A 7804-nucleotide genomic window follows, 5' to 3' on the forward strand; every position below is an offset into this window, starting at 1 on the left:
TTGTGAAAGAGAACGATGTACATTCGAAAATACATGCTTTCTTATATATGAATGTTTTGTTTTCTTATACACAAAATTGTTGTTGAACGCTTATATGATTTTTTTTAAATGGGAACACACAGTAAGGTTTCGTTTTATGAAGTGTACACGCTTTACAGAAAAACGCATATAAAAGATTCATATAAAAAACCACTTTACTTGCGTTGAGAAAGTAGGAAAGCACCCGTAATTTTCTTAAATTGCATAAACCCCGAAAAAAGTGAGTTGACATGTACTTAAAACCACTTAGAAATCTTTGTTAAAAAAGTAGGCTACTTTAATAAATTACATCCTTGAAAGAAATTCATATGAAAGCGCATAACGATATTGGGAAGAAAAAGCGTTTGTAATGTAAAATAAAACTTTATCAAAATCACTTTTAACATGTTAATTCAGAAAAATGTACTGTTTATAAATTTAATATGAAAAACGCCCCCAAAAATATATTTTCATTTCAAAAAAATAAGAGTTTATACTTTCCAATGCGAAACTCAGAATAATGTAATAATGCCAGAAGTTACTTGCCACCTTATGCGAAACACCTTGTATAATAGGTTAGAATATTGATTGCGATCAAGTTTTATATATGAAATTAGTACTCTTTCTCTTACATCACTTCTACTAATTCCTCTCTGAAATTGTTAAAGATGAGAATTTTTTAAAGATGGTTATCTTACGCTCATCCACCAACACACAATAGGACTGCAACAGGCCCAAGATCTTTAGAACAAATCCTTTCCCAGCTTACTAAGGCAGAAGTTTGAAGGTTTCGCCTTTTCTCTACAAATACCACGAAGCCTTTAATTTATAAAGTTTCAAATTCTAAAATTAAATAAAATTAACCTGTTATATTAGAAATCAGTTTGATGAAATTCACAATTGTAATTTAATAAGTCAGTAGAAACCCCCACATAGATTTTTCACTTTAACATTCATTTTTATTTTTCTTAAAGCTAAATTTGATTGTAAATCAAAATGAATTGAAATTGAAGAAGACAAAAAATGCCTATAGATTTTTTTTCTTTATTTTTCTGTTTAATTTTGAAAAATAATTATGGTAATTTAAGAATCTTTTGGTTTTTTTTTTGTAATAAAATTTTAATTTAGTGAAAAATTTCAATTGATATGTTCGTACGTCTTGCTCAAATCCATTTTTTATTATACTCAAACCAGAATATTATCTGATGTATTTGCTAAGGTATATTTATTACCCAAAAATTTTTTATAGATTTACACACATACTCGAATAAACATAAATACGTATATGTATGTAACATTTTTTTTTTTTTGGAAAAAGAAAGAGATTATTTTGTCTTGATCAAATTCTCTCTTCAGTACAAAAATTCATTGAAATTTAACCACCCAAAACGTATAAATACAGGCGTTAAACCATTTTAATCAAATGAAATAGAATTCGAAATATTTATATATTTTTATTGAAAAGAGTTACCATCGAATTGTGGAAAGAAGTACCATCTTTAGTTAAGTTTAAGTTGAATTGTTTTTGGTGTACCTTACCTACACCGTTGGTGCAATTTTATTTCAAGAAGAACAAAAAAAAATACAATAAAATTTTTGGAAAAATAGAATGAATGGAAAAGAATTTGAGAAAATTTTGTAAAAATAATAACAAGAAATAATTTTTTTTCATTTTGTTAATGTTTTTATGGATGTATGCATATATGGGTATATTTATGTATATATAAAAAGGATACGTAGGCAATTTAAAAAATCTATGAAAGAAAGGATTCTTTTAATTTTTTTTTGACTATATACGTGTTTTTTAAGAATTCATTATGTTAATTAATTAATTACAGGAAATTGAAATCTCGTTTACATGCTATATGTTTTTATTGGAAGCAATATATGAAAAATTTCTTTGAATTGTGAATTGAAATTCTTAAGCAAGTAACAAAATATTGCTATAAAATTGTGAATAATTTTTTAAACGAAAACTCTAATTATATTCATATTTTATGCTAGGCGGCAATTTGAAACGTTATTAATCAGCATAGGTGTTGACTATAATCGATAAAATTTCAAAGTTTCTTTCTTGTATTTGGAATTTTTCGAATTAATATTAAATGAAAATTTTAAATATTCATTAGTTTGTGTATTAGTTCATTAAGTTCAAGGTATTTAATGTAATGTAGTAAAACTGGTTTTCTAAATTTGATTTTCAAAATCGTACTTAAACTGAACTCAGCAAATTATCTTATAAGTTCGGATTTAAACAGGGTATAATCGCAATATGAAACCTAAGGATATTTCAGTAGTAGATGTACATGGAGGATTTAATAGATACTTTAAATTGTTACGATATTCTTACATTTTATGCTTAAAATCTATACATAAACAGAATATAGGTACATTAAATAGTGTAAAATTTGTATTTGTACAAAAAAAAAACACAAAATTTTTAAAATTTCCTTCATATTTTATATTAAATTGTACCTGAATGGCTGAAAAGAATTGTAATAAAAAAAACTACAAAACTACCTACATACCTTTTTTCTTCATCAAACATATAAGATGTACGTAAATATGTAATAAGCATGTGTATACGTATATATGTAAGTAAATAAACGTATATAGCAGCATCATAGCGTTTAATTTTACCTTAGTGTACCATTTCACTTGTTATGTCACCTGAAATGGAATGTTTTTTTTTTTTTTTTGTTTTCTTTTCATTCTTTTTCTCTTCTTGCCATTCAATAGTTGTTCACTTTTTGTTTTGCTCTTGTTTTTTCTTTTAATTCAAGTAAATTTTCACTATTTTTACTGTTTTTTTTTCCCCAATATATTTTGTTTTGTGGTTATTTTCGTTATTTATTTGACCGTATAAAGAACATAAAAACTTTTCCTGTTTTTTATAATTTTTATTGTATTTTTTTAGTTATTTTTGTTGTTTTTTGTTTTTGTGAACAAATCTCATAGGAAAACCTGAAGAAAAACTCTTTTTTATATTGATTGAACTGCCATTATAGTTTATACATTCGGTGTAGCATTATTATATAATGATATACATATATGGAATAAAATGAAGTTTTATAATAAGAATTAAGAAAATTTACAAAAAATTTTATACTATCATACATAATATTGGACGTTTATAAAGTAAAATAAATTCACGTTATGTATGTACCTAATAAAAATTTGTGGTATATAAAATTGTTTATGGGTTTTTAGAGTTAATAAAAAAAATGATAATTTATAATTTTATTAAAATAATAATGTAGTAAGTAATTATTTATATGGAGTTTAAATTTTTTATTTTAACTTGATTTTAAAAATTATTGTATGTTTTGTTAGTAGACGTTTGACTATAGTTTATGAACCAATTTCATTTATTTAAGATAATTTTATAAAATTCATTGAATTTGGCACATTTTAAAATTTACGATATTACAACAATTTTACGATATCACTTACGATATTGTGCTAGTTGATATCGTAAGTTTTTACGATATTGCGCTAGTTGATATCGTAAGTTTTTACGATATCATTTTGTGGTGTTTTTTGAGAAAATTTTTCAATAGGAACTTGAAATTTTTTTAATTAATTTTCTTTGATCTATTTTAATTATTTGAAATATTTCAGATACTTTTATAGATAAGAGTCAAATAACTAAATTAAGCCTTATCTACCTTTACATTTTGGGTAATTAGTGTGCATTAGTATGTTATTAAGCTGCAAAATACTTATAGTAAGTGAAAGTAAAAACTACTTGAAACTAAAGTGAACTTTAAACACATGTCTCGTAAATTACTAATGTGGTAAAATAACTAAATGTTATTGAATAAGTAAAAGTTGTTTTTCCATTTAAGGTACATGACAAAACATTTTCGGTATATCACAGAATTGTAATGATTTTTTAATTTTGAAGTTTACAATTTAAAGCATATGTACTTACATATTCTTTTCTATTGCATAGGAACCTCAAAGTTGGCGAATTTAACTTTCTTTCATTTTCTTTTTTCACATGTAAGTTAAAGTAGATGAAGAAAGAAGTTTAAATTTAAGAAAATTCTTTTCTTTTTAAACACATATGAAAACTTTTATTAAATACTCTTATTTTTGATAAAATATGTGTATGTTTTCTAGTATTCTAGCGAAAATTCAATTTTAATTTTGATTTTTAAGAAATTAGTTTGTTTGCGAAAAAAAAGGAAATAAGAAAAAAATTTAATTTGAAAAATAAATAAGAATTCTTGCATGAATAGAATTTTTTCCTTTAATTTCTTTTAGTGTTTTCTTTATAGCATTTCTAATTTCAATGGGTTCATATTGTATGTGATAATTTGCTAAATTAAAAGGATTATAAAGCAATTCAAATCATGTAAGTAAATATGATAATTTTTTTGATATAATTTTGTATGAATAGTGCAAAATTTTATTTTTAGATTTTGCTGAGATTCTCATTTTATGGAAGATATATAGAAAAGTTTTATAATTATATATACTTCACTAAGCTTGAATTATTAATCCATTGCCTGTTAAATAACTTCAAAATATCGCAGTTTATGAATATTGCTTAATTCATTCATATTATTTTTGTAATCTTATAATTATCAAGGAAAACGACATTGTTATGATATAGTTTTCAAAAATTCCCTATATAACAGCAATCATTTTTAAAATTTAATATTGCGATTGTATTTATTTGAAAAGGAACCACAAGATGCAAAATGATTATGTAATATAATCATTTTGTATCAATAATAAAATGTTTGTTTAAGAAATTTAATGAATTTAAAACTTGTAATTTAAAACTTGAATTTTGTTAAAAAATATTTTTTTTTTATATGAAGTTAGGAGTCAAAATAATCAATGTAATGTTATGGTATTCTTATATACATGTAGGCAAGCGGCTTGCTCATGGTTAGAATTGCTTGCATAAATTGCAAGGTCAATCACGAATAATGAACTGAAAATAAGTGTAGACTTCACAAAAATAATGCTAAAAGCAGCAAATGGACCGGGTGTAGTAATAACGTACAAAAATGTTGTAAGTATATATATAAAACATTTGTAAAAAAAAATTCATAAAATTTATTCAAATAATTTAAAGTGATTTTCAAAATTGGAAAAAATGTCCTTATTATATTCATAACGCATAGAAGCGTACATCTATAAGTTTATTTTTGAAATTTTATTCAGCTGACCTTCATAATTAATAGTTTTTTAGTTAGTTCATTTTTTAACTTATGCTGTTATCCTAAATGTATGGAATAAGAGAACAAATTATCATGTTATGAATAGGGTTAAAAATGATTAAAAAAAATATTTTTTTAAAAGCAAATCCTTATAGAAAATTTTTTGTTGCTCTCGCAAAGTGTACTACTTTGAAAATCATTCATTTTTATACCCTGCACTTCGTGAAGGGTATATTAACTTTGGTATGGAGTTTGTAACTACTTGGAGTCATCTGCGGTATGGACATATATATATATTCTTGGTCAGCGTAAAATTCTGCGTCGATTTAGACATGTCCGTCTGTCCGTCCGTCCGTCCGTCCGTCCGTCCGTCCGTCCGTTCGCACGATAACTCAAAAACGAATAATGCAATCGACACCAAACTTTCACAAGTTTTTTCTTTTGTGCCAAGGACGAGCCCTATTGTTATTGGACTAATTCGGACAACGGGTTCGGGTAGCTGCCATACAACTCAAAGAGTTTATTTTAAATATTTCAAAAACTAATAAAGCTATAAATATAAAACTTTGTATACATGTGTCCAATTATATTCTACACATGCTCTAAAAATTATAATGGGATAGCTGCACCGGTTCGGCTGGCTGCCATACAACTCCAACAGCAAATTTTTTATATTCGGCAAAATAATAAAGTCAGATTCATGAAACTTGGCAGTTATGTGTCCAATTATAGGTCAAATATACTTCTGAAGTTTTAGAGGTATTGCTTTACAGGTTCGGGTACCTGCCATACAACTCCAGAAGCTAATTTTAAATATTTGGAAAAATAATAAAGTAGGATTCATGAAACTTGGCAGTTGGATGTCCGATTATAGATCAGATATATTTGTGAAGTTTTAGAGGAATTGCTTGACAGGTTCGGGTACCTGCCATACAACTCCAGAAGCTAATTTTAAATATTTGGAAAAATAATAAAGTCAGATTGATGAAACTTGGCAGTTGTGTGTCCAATTATAGGTCAGACATATTTCTTAAGTTTTAATGGGATTGCTTGACAGGTTCGAGTAGCTCCCATACAAGTCTTAAAGCTTATTCTTAATATTTGGAAAAATAATAAAGTCAGATCCATGAAACTTGGCAGTTGTGTGTCCGATTATAGATCATATATATTTGTGAAGTTTTAGTGGAATTGCTTGACAGGTTCGGGGACTTGCCAAACAACTCCAAAAGCATATTTTAAATATTTGGAAAAATAATAAAGTCAGATTCATGATACTTGGCAGTCGGATGTCCAATTATAGGTCAGACATATCCGTGAAGTTTCTATAGAATGACTTCACAGGTTCGAGTAATTGCTACACAATAACGAAAGGTGCAGGGTATTATTCAATCGGTTTATACCGACTGAAACGTTTTTACTTGTTATTAAATTTCTTAAAATTCCTTTTTTGGAAAAATTTCATGTTTTTCTTTTAAATTTCAATTTAAGTACAATTAATAAGATAAAATCTTAAATCTTAATAAGCTTACACGCTCAGGTATGCATCATAAACCTATATTTGTCTTCTACTAGTTTTTATTAAATGCCATCAAATTTAATATTATGGCCATTGTTGCATAAAAATTAATTTATACCTGCATATAGAAATTTTTATGCAATATTAAAAAAAATTTTAATTCATATGTAAATATGTATGATGTATGTATATATATTTACAATAATGCACTTTTGTGTTTACTAAATAAAAAAATAAAAGTAATGAAAAAAATTTTTCAATAAATAACAATTTATTTTTTAATTAAATTTGCATTTAAAATTTAAAACAAAATTCATAAAAAAAAATTCTGATGTACAAAATGTTGGTAACACTATATTTGTAAACATGCATATAAAGTGTAGATATATATAAGGTACTCAAGTATGGATAGATAAAATTTGCATCTACTTTTTCCAAAAAAAAAAAAACATCTATCATATTTTTGTATGTGCATCAGCATTAAAATAAACTTACAATTTTTTTTTTTTTTATTTTTGTATAACCTTAAATTTTTATTTTGTTTGTTGTTTTTTTCAATACCACACATTTTATGTAATATAAAATGAATTTTCTACATAAATGCATATATTTGTGTATTATATACATATTGTACATATACATATTATTATGTTTGTATTTACAGTTTTATTACTTAAAGTGTTCCATTTATGGTCATATGACACCCAGAATATGAAAGACTGTAAGTATATAACAGTTTCAATTACAGTATATCCTGAAATGAACGTGAAATCCTCAAATTTTTAAATGAGTAGACTAATTTTTCTTCCATATATTGAAATATGTTTGTGTAGCACGCTATATAACGCTCTATCTAATCGTCTAAAATTCTAAGTGTATAACACTTGCAACTATACATAGTGTTATAAAAAGAAGGAGGGAGCACTTTAAGAGGAATATAACTAGACTTAGGTCACTTTCAAACTAAACCTTTAAATTAAAAGCAGCGTTCCAATTTGAAGTCATTCCCATTTGTTCTCGAGCAGTTTGGAATATTATATTTCTTCAAAATGAACTCCAACAATGTCAATATAATATAAGCACATGTATGTAC

Source organism: Condylostylus longicornis, unplaced genomic scaffold, assembly GCF_029603195.1.
Source record: "Condylostylus longicornis isolate FDR11 unplaced genomic scaffold, ASM2960319v2 ptg000030l, whole genome shotgun sequence".
Classification (NCBI taxonomy): Eukaryota; Metazoa; Arthropoda; class Insecta; order Diptera; family Dolichopodidae; genus Condylostylus; species Condylostylus longicornis.